Here is a 10,602-nt window from a genome sequence, read left to right as displayed (position 1 = left end):
CCATTGGAATTTGGTTCCCTATCTTCTCTAACCTTCCACTCGTGCTATGGGTGGACCATTTACTTTAGTTAAATTATGGCTAGTGTTCTCTTATTTTTGTTGTTGAAGGAAACCTGATCCTCTAATTTTGCTATGCAGGTTTCTGCTGGTGATCTTCTGCTTTAGTAGTTTAGACCATAGTCGTATTTGTATATCCATATGTACTTATTTCTCTAGATGTATATCATACTCTAGAGTGCTAGATTACACTGCAGAACAAAGCAATTATTTTGCCTCGGATGACTATTGTCCACCAATCTTGTTTATATCAATGCTTGCATCCTCTGAGCCTTATCAGGAGAGAATCTAGTTTTCCATGGAAACAAGGGTGATCGCGCATTATTTATTCACTCATGTTACTAAAGCTTCTGTCGTCAAGAAGGCAGTAATATTCCAAGTGCATAACTACTTCTTATTCAGTAATATTAAGCATGATTATACAGACCTACATATTAAAAAGGTATATGAATCATAGTCTAGACATCTCACACTTGCTAGCATGCGTAAGTGTGTATGTAAATTTGATCGATTTGATGATTCTGTTTAACTTTAGGTACTTCTAAATTCTCATATGTTTGTATTTATTCGCATATTATGATGAACTTCAATCTTCTTTAGATCAGAAGGATGCATCACAACAAAAAATGCTTCACGAGATGCCACTTCACATCTTCTATTCTCACCAGTATGTGATTTTTAAGTTGTTACTTAGTGAACTATAGTCTTGCAGGTTTACACATAATATTAAAGATATAAATCAACCTGAGGTAATCAGATTGCGCATTTGAATGAGTGCTGCAAGATGGGAAGGTAAATATGACCAGCGATGATGGCAGTACGTCAATGACGTCATGTAGGTGTGGTGTTCATTCATCCCTTCTCTCTTTTTGTTTGTGCAGGTGGCGTGTGTATATGGATTCATCTTTATATGTCATGTTAATTGTTCATTTAGATTGATCTCTCTCCCCCAGAACGTTTACCCATGTATTTGATATCATTTTAGAAAAGATTGATTAGTTTGGTGCCAACTCTTTCTAGATTATTTCAGATGTGATTTCTTGATTAGAAAAATAATATCACTAGAGGTAATTTCTATTGTAATTTGTGTATGTGTTTTTCATGTTGTGCAATAGTAATTTTTTTCTCTTTCTCAAGAATCTTTCTCTTTCTCTTTCTCAAGAATCTTGATTATTGATGCATATGATTGTAGGATAATTAACTGTAACAACTACTCTGTGCCTATGCGTATGCTCTGACTTCGGAAGTGCAAACCAATAAAAAGGTAAGCTCCAAAGTAACATTGAGCCTTTTCTAATTTGTATTTTGTTTCCTACAATTTCTGATTGTATAATTGAACATGACCCAGTATTTACAAGCATAAGTTGTGGTTAGCTTTATCATCTCTTCCGCATTTAGCACAATCTGTTCACCCATTGCAGTCAACATTATTAATTGAATATGTGGCTGGGCATTCACTTTACCAAATTTACAGGAATATTGCCTCAATTATTTTTTGTTACTTGCATGTTTTTCCTTTGCTTATATTGTGTGAATCTAAATTTTTACATAACTCCAAAGGGATAACCTCGAAATAAGAAAGAAATTCTTGGCTGGTACTTGTACCTAAAATCATCGAGAACTTATTATTACCCAAAGTACTATATTAACTGTTCGTATTTCATTCATTGCTAGCAGAGAGATGAAGCATATGCAGTTTACTATAGCTGCAATTGGCCTGAACTATCTTCAGGATATGGAGTTATGGATGCCAGGAGAAACTGATGATTTTGGTTTTAGTTAATGAAGGCTGAACATGTCAGTCTAGATGCTCATGTGATGAGCTTAGTTTTTTTCTTTCCTTCAAGGAAGCTTCGACCTGTTTCTGTATAGAGTGCACATGTTCTTGTAAAACACATGTGTACAAGCTGATAGCGTTCTTTGTAAAGCAACAATGTTTTCTTTGTAAAACAACATTGTTGATTTAATATATGAGGTCTTTCTTACTATATTACATCTCCTGTATACTAGCAGCATTGCCTAATATTCTACTCCCTCCGTTCCTAAAATATATGATGTTTTGGTAGTTCAAATTTAAACTACCAAAACGTCATATATTTTAGGAACGGAGGGACTACGTAGCAACTAATCCATCTATGCAGGGTAATCACCAACGCATATGTTGTGTTGTTAGGCTCTAGTTTACATGTTGCTATCTTACAACACTTATACGCACCAGTTACCAACGCATGTGTATACGTTGTTGTAGACTCTTCCAACGCCACCAACGGCAACGCATATAAATCCGTTGGTGTAGACCTTAGCAACGCCTATATTGACAAAAGGCAACACATTGATGCATTGCTTAAGGGGGGTTCCTGTTGTAGTGAATGCCACATTCTCGTGATATGAATGGTAGCGAACCTAGAGGTAACCGGAGGGCAGATGCACGTTGTATTGGCCTGTGGTCTTCCGGTTAAATTAGTTGTTGCTAAAAAAATTGAGGATGTGGAAAGCTTGCATGGGCTTAATGATGTACTCCCTCCGTTCCCAAATGTAAGTCTTTGGAGAGATTTCACTATGAACCATATACGGATGTATGTAGATGCATTTTAGAGTGTAGATTCACTCATTTTGCTCTGTATGTAGTCCATAGTAAAATCTCTACAAAGACTTATATTTAGGAACGGAGGGAGTAGATAGCATGCTTTGGTGGATGGCAAAGGCCCATGCTGAGCGCTATCACTGCCAACCATCCTGCCATGGCGCTACTTTAGGGGACATACTGAGACGGTTTAAGCAAGTACGTCTGAGGTTGATGCCGTGAAGGAAGCAGGCGTGCAGCATGGTGTCTCATTCCGGGCGCCCCTGGCTGACGCTGCCATATTGTTCTCCACCTTGCCCCTGGCTGACACTGGCGTGCAATTCCTCATCTCGCCCTCCTATGCACCCTGTTCGAGAGCAGTATTAGGACCGGTGAGCACCCTTCTCGGGGCCCACGTCTACCTGACAATACTACCGCGCATTTAAGATTTCAAGAATTGAGGGTCGATGGGGGGATATGGGGCGTGCTCGTTAGAATGTGAGAAAGGAGACATGCAGCCGCACATGCAGTCCCAATTGCAGGTCATCATGGGTGCGCGAAGTCCCTTCGGCAGCAGGGCAAGCTGCTCCATCGGCTGTGGCTACCTCGGTTGCCGCTCAATTCCCAAACAAGCTTTGTTTTTGGTGTCTTTAGAAATGTAGCGGCACGGGCGGGGGGATCGGGGAGGCAAGTTTTGAAAGAATAAAAGCCCAACCAGTCTGGGCCGTAAGGGATACAAAGAGATCGAGTGACTCCCTTGATGTGAGAGACATGCATGTCGTGGAGAGGGCATGACGAATGAAAATATTTGGACGATGGGAAGTACGGAAATTTTGGATGGAAGGAGAACCAAAGAAAGGATCCTTCCTTTAACGATCCTTCTTATAAATCCTAGTCCTCAATCTTTATGGTTAACATAAAATTATGGGATATAAAGGTGTGACAGAAGGAGAACTAAGAATAAAGGGGGACAGAAGAAAAACCAAGAAAGATTCCTCCCTTTACTATTAGGTTTCTGGTGTAGATATAGATGTATAGATTAACGCGTACGCCTGCTTGGATTACTCCATCTGTGCAAGCAGGTATGGCCCATTTGCATGCCAGCACGACACGGCGTGGAACTGGCGTGACACGGGCTAAACAAGTTGTGCTCTCCACGCGACACACAAGGGGTCATGCCTGGGCCATGAGGCTGGGCACGCGGACTGACATGACACGTATCATTTATTTATTTTTATAAATTTTTATATACATGGCCTAAAAACAGCCAATAGGACCAAAATGGCACAAAAACAGATCAGGGAGCGAGGCAGGGGGGTTGGCACAGCATGACCCATTTAGTAAAACGTGCCTTCGTAGGCCATGACATGCAAGGCACGATTACAACATGCCAGGCCGTGCGATGTCGTCCCAGCCTGTTTGGCCAGGTTTGATGTGAAGCAGGAGGAGCAAGGCGTTAGCCGGGTACTCAGCTGGAACTGAGGAGAGATCAACTATTAAGATGCACCATTTGAAAACATCGATGCAACAAAAATTTATGTGCATATTCAACAATTCCTCACTGGCCAGAGCAAACCGTCGAGAGAAAATCATGAAAACTCTTGCATCACAAAGCAGGAGGAGAAACAGTGTCGGTAGTGAAATGGAAGGAGGCGGTGTAGGAGCAGTGAAGGACCATTTTTTATTGAGAAGACAAGCAACCAATATATTGCATTATCAGATGATGAAAAACAACTACTTTCCTTTCTCGAGGCGAAAAATCATAGACCACCTTGCAGGCCATTAAGCACCTGCCAGAGGGTTCACAAGCAGCCAGAGCCAGTCAAAGGCATGATTGATCTAAAAAAACATTGTGTCCTCTAGACATGGATCATCGGCGACCTCACACAGTATATGCCATGTGGTGCCACTTGTAGTTGGATACACCATTGCGAAAGCCATGCTGGACGCTAGTTTTTCCACCGAAGACCAAGGTACAAGTAATGTAGCTCTCAACCTCCTAATGTCTTAGGGATCACCAACAAAAACCACATGATGGCCAACTGTACAAAATATTCCGTCGTACTAGCATCTTTAGTTACTCCGGCGATGAAAGATTTGGTTAATGTTTGAACTTAGACCTCTTGAGATGATTTCCCGATACTTCCTAGTCCCATTGGCTCATGGTTTGGTAATTGTCCTGATTTCTTCGCCTTGGGATCATGAACTCTTCAGTAGCTAGAAGGAATAGAATGAGAAGGAAACATATTTTATTACTCTCTCGTTGCAATATTAATGCTACAGGGTAATCCATGCTTCTCAACTGGGTGGGCTAACAAATTTATCCACTTCTGCTTGCTAGTGTAGGCATGTGCATGCTTCATCTCGTCCGTGTGTCTCCTTACTTGCACATGCATTTGGCAGATGGTTGGCCATCGATGTTACCCATGCAAAGATGTCCGATAGATAGATATATTGCACTTCACATGAAGGCAGTTCATCCAGGACATGGCTCCTCTGACGTTCACTAGTGGGAAATATTTGGTGCACCAATGCTTGTGGTTCTACACATAATGCAGTTCATTCAGGACGCGACTCCCTAGACGTGCCGTTGGCCCACATGGATGCAGGTCATTCAGGATGCGGCTCCCATGACGTGCAATTAGACCACTGGGGAAATATCATATCTGGTGCACCCGTTCTTTCGGGGCCACCGGTGTAGCACATTTTAAAATGTTCCAGAAAATGTGAAAAAATGTTAAGTACATTCATACAACATCAATGATTGTTGTCACAAAATTTTAAATCTAAAATTTGAAACATTGCTCAAGATACAAAAATGAAAAATTTAAAACTGGAATGGTGTGTAATATAAGTTGGGCATTAGATTTGGTCCATTATCATATTGATGTCAAATTTGTCATTTTTTATCTCGAGCAATGCTGCGAATTCTAATTTGAAATTTTATGACAATAAACATTGATGTTCTGTGAATGTGCTCAATTTTTTCACATTTTTCGAAACAATTTAAAATGTCATAGGTGGACCGGTGTACCGGTAGCATCACAAGCATCATATATCTACACTAGTAGAAAAACTACTTACGTGAGCCACATTAGTCCATGTTTGCAAACAGACTGATACTAATGTGACCATTAGTCCCGGTTCAAACGGCTAGTCGGGCGGGAATTATTAGTCTCAGTTCGTGTTTAACCTCTAGTACCGGTTCGTGACACCAACCAGATTCTGCACTAGTGCTTCTTCAGTTCACAAACATTGATATATTTCTGTACAAACTCGGTCAAACTTTGAGATAGTTTGACACTCCAACAAAGTTGGAAGTACACTCTTTGAAGGACGGAGGGAGCATGGACCATTTTTTTTCCCTAAGGCAAGCGACGTATATATTCCGTAGATCAAAAAACACGACTTTACTCCCTCGCGCCTTTTCCTTCGGTGATCCCCTATGATTTATCTTCAATATCCAAAGCATCCCTCCCTTGAATATAAATAGAGGTAAATACATCACAGGCGCTTGAACTTGCCACGAATGTGTACTTTGGTGCCTGAACTTGCAAAATACATTGAACTGGTTCCGTAACTTGGCATGGATGTGCATATACGGTTCAAATCTTGTTTTTGTACGTCCATGACGCCAACAGGCACTCCAGGATATAAGGGACAAGGCGTATGGCCTGGTTTTTTTTTGCTGAAACCCCCTAGAATATTTTTTTTCTTACAAATAGGCCCTCAAAGAGAAAATAAATTGCTCCGAGGTTTGAACCACACGCGCAGGTGTGCGTGCCTAGACAATCTACCCGTTCAAATTTAGTGTCAGGAAAGGATTCATACACTTTATAAACATAAAGCTGAACAATGTAAATTAAAAATATTATTCCAGCAATATAGTGCCATTGCTTTGAACCTGCCACCAGGGGCTATATAGCGGCCACACATACCACTATAACCGACGACATCGAATGGTAAAATGATAAATTTAGGTTTATAATATAACGAGCCCGTGTGACTAAAATGGACCACAGTGTGGATCAAGTTTCAACGGGTTTGTCCTTTTTTATTTCATTTAAAAAAATACGTTAATTATTATCACGTTACAAACAATATACATATATGTAAAACAAATTATGTTAAAAAGTTCATATAATTTCATGAAATACATATGCAGAAATTTAATAGAAATACACATAATAAAATTATGATTTAGAATAAAATTTATAATTTGAAAAGATGCTTTTATTTCAAAAAATCAATGCTCTAAATAGCAGGCTATGGCATATAACGGCGACCCTTAAAAACAGATATAGCTAGGCTATAGCGAGTCTATAGCGGTAAATTGTACATGAAATCATTTAGCGGCAACATGCTCAAACAACTATAGCGGAACTATAGCGAGGCTATAGCCGGCTATTTAAAACTTTAAAAAATATTAAAGTAATTTTGAAATGTTCATATATTTAAATAAATTTGCATATAATTTTAATTTTTTGCATTTTTAGTAAACTATTTATGTAGTATATCAATGTGTTCATGCTTTAACAAAAAATTGTGTTGTTTTAAAAAGTTTATATAGTATATAAGTTCGTGTGTTTTTTAGAAAATATACAAGCCTAGTGTCCCATTAGACTGCGGATCCTCACATGAATAATACCTGAATCATATAAACATTTTACTCATTCATAAATATTTTCAATTTAATGAATATGTTTTAAAATAACATGTGAATTATTTTTAAAATGGCACGAAGATTATTGCGTTATTTTGAAATTATGTTTGTTATACAGTCATAAAGAGTACTTGTACTTTTGATACATGACAACTCATTGGTCGGAGTGGCATCCGTGCTTGGTCTACAAGCTTTGTTCTAATGTTCGGGTCACAGATCCGATGCTATTTTTGCTGGATTATTTCTATTTATTTTGTTCGGCCAAGTGTTTATAAAAGTTATGAATCATTAAATATCAGCAAATGTGAAGTTGTCGAGTGGTTGGCGGCATGCACTTGACTGGTACGTCGTTGAATCGATCCAGCACACCAGTTTTAATTTGTATCTTATAGTTATACTCCCATTTTTTATTTTATAATTTGTCAGTTTCGCCATAATGGTCTTATTGTAAGAAAATAATTCCCGAGGTTTCCCCACAAAAAATAGGCCACACACCCTTGTCAATGACAGCGGGCCCCAGGGCATGATGGCGTGCCTCCTCAGCTTCGTGGACGTATACGAACGCCATTTGAACCGTATATGCATGTCCATGCCAAGTTATTGAACCAGTTCAATGTATTTTGCAGATGATCCCCGTTGCTTCCTCGGATACAACCCTGTTTTCCTCTGGTCCCAGGCAGCTGGAACCCTAGCCGCCGCCAGGGGGAGGCCGATCTTCCAACACCGTTCTCCGGCGGCTCTCCTCCATCGACGACCTTGGTCGTCGGTGGTGAGTGGGAGTCGCCGGATCCACGCGTGTGGATCGTTTTTTACTCTCTCGTAGTTTAGGTTTTTAGGTTGTTCATCGTCTTTGCTTCGGCGGCGACGACGACAACGCTGAATAAAGATTCTTCGGATCCTTTCCTGACGAGGCCATCGGTCCTATGGTTGGGGATGGATTTGGAAACCAGTCTGTTCAAGCAAGGATGGCGTAGCGGCGGAGGCATCCTCGTGGTGGACCTGTGTCCTCGGGCTCCGCCGTTGCGACGGCGTTTGCTCCAGCGTCGGCGCGGAGCTTGGGAGGTAGGCCAGGAGCGGATGCAGATTGTGGTCTGCATCGACGACATCTGGAAGACGGAGCATGTGCTGGGCTCGTGGTTGGTGGATGGCAGATATGGTTTCCTCCTCCGACGTTTTAGTCGTGGTGGGTTGCCAGATCTGGAGTTCGATGGCGTGTCCGGGGTGTTGCCCCGGTCTGATTCGTTCAACGGTAAGGGTTTCACTTTTGGTGAGCCACCTTGGAGGTCCGTAAAGCTGCATATCAGCGATGGAGCCGCGTCGAGCTCGGGTCAGGAGGTGATTCGTCATTCTTTTCTTCGGCGGCTGCTGTGGTGGTGCCGAAGACAGGTGACGGGCGTTGGTGTCAAGCTTAGAGATGTTCTATTATCTTTTCAGTTTTGTCATGTCGGTCTTTACGTGACTTGTACTTTGTTCTTTATGATATGAATGAGACACGTGTTACCATGCAAAAAAAATGTATTTTGCAAGTAAAGTGCCCATCCATGGCAAGTTCAAGCACCACTCGTGTATTTACCTCATATAAATAAACCACCTGTGATTTGTCTACGATGGCACGCGTGGCCTTTCCCATAACCAACTCCGTCTATAGATGGAGGTGCCGGCCGTGGGTAGCCGTAGCACATGAGTTTTCACTCAAAATCAGCATGTTTGTCCATGCAAGGTGTGTCAGCGTCTCGGTTGGATTTTCTCTATGACGTGATGAAACCCTCGTGCGTAGTAAGCAACCGACAGACATGGCGGATTGACGCCTTGGCAATGCCATGTCACCTGTTCCAATCCTTAGAGAAGCGGTTGAGCCTCGACTCTGGCATCTAGCTACCTGGTTTCACTTTACTTACTTGGAACTACTTGTTGATGCTTGTACGATGAGTTATCAGGTGGTGTGCTACACTTCAATCCTGCCTACAAATTGATGTTCTAAATCGTAGCACAGCAGAGCAGTCCAGGCACACGCAGTTGCTTTGACACTCACACAGGGAGAGGAGAGATGGCTCGTGCTCCTCTGCTAGCAGTAGTGGTGGTGGCGGTGGCGCTGGCATTGGCCAGCTCGCTTGGGCATGGGGCTTTTGCGGCCGAGCAACCGGTGGCACGCGGCCTGTCGTTCGACTTCTACCGTCCATCGTGCGAGACTTCGTCCAGGACGCCCTTCGCAAGGACATCGGCCTCGCCGCGGGGCCTCCTCCGCCTCCACTTCCACGACTGCTTCGTGCAGGGCTGCGACGCCTCCGTGCTCCTCGACGGCTCGGCCACTGGCCCCGGGGAGCAGGAGGCGCCCCCCAACCTCACGCTCCGCCCCTCCGCCTTCAAGGCCGTCAACAACATCCGGGAAAACGTCATGCGGCTAAAGAAGATGCATTAGCGCGCTCCTGAAAGACGCACTACTACTAATTGGGGCCCGCCATCTGCCGAGGTGCCGTCGTCTCCTGCGGTCCCGCGGTGCCACATGGCTGGAGCGCGAGTGCCGCGGTGACGTCATCACCTGCGTCGACATCCTCGCGGTCGCCGCCCGCGACTCCGTGGTTGTCTCTGCAGGGCCTAACTACCGTGTGCCCCTCGGCCGCTGTGATAGCCGTCACTCCTTGCCCTGCTCCGCCCCCTCGGCCTCGACGCCACCGACCTCGTCACAATATCTGACGGTCACACCGTCGGGCAGGGCACTGCTCCTCCTTCGAGGACCGCCTCTTCCTGTGCCCCGACCCCACCATCAACACCCCCCATTACTAGAAAAAGGCTGTTAGTGGCACCTATTTTGGCTATTAATGGTGCATTATAGGCGCGCCACTATTACCACGCCACTAGTAACAAATACTAATGGCGCATCTCTGGTGTGTCATTAGTATTGCAGGTAACAGTGGCGCACCTTGTAGTGCGTCATTACTGTTGCTACAGGTGCGTCACTAGTAACTCTTTTTTTTGAAATTTTTTGATTTTTTTCTGAATTTTGAAGGCGGGAAAATAGTAGTGGCGCACCGTCTAACCCCTATCGTGCGCCATTGCTATTTTTGAATTTTGAATGTGGATCTGGATCGCGATTTTTTTTGCCCTTTTTTTTGCTCGTTTTTTTGCATGATTTTTTTTGAAATTTTGTTCTTGTTTTTGGATCTTGTACGTTCTTTTGCCGGAGAGGAGGGCCGAGGAGAGACCGTGAGGAGGAGAGGAGGGAGGCGGAGGAGGTCACCGGAGAGGAGCTCGCCTACATCGTCGGAGAGGAGGAGGAGGAGGTCACCGGAGAGGAGCTCGCCTACATCGCCGGAGAGGA

The 10,602-nt window shown here is 43.4% G+C and overlaps 1 pseudogene; it reads left to right on the top strand.

Annotated features, from left to right (window-relative positions):
- The first annotated feature begins 9,294 nt into the window (after positions 1-9,294).
- LOC123083171 (cationic peroxidase SPC4-like) overlaps positions 9,295-10,602 on the top strand; it is a 5,839-nt pseudogene continuing 4,531 nt past the window's right edge.

Source organism: Triticum aestivum, chromosome 4A (genome assembly GCF_018294505.1).
Source record: "Triticum aestivum cultivar Chinese Spring chromosome 4A, IWGSC CS RefSeq v2.1, whole genome shotgun sequence".
Lineage (NCBI taxonomy): Eukaryota > Viridiplantae > Streptophyta > Magnoliopsida > Poales > Poaceae > Triticum > Triticum aestivum.
The sequence above is the reverse complement of the archived record's forward strand: the minus strand, read 5'-3'. Positions and strand labels throughout refer to the sequence as shown.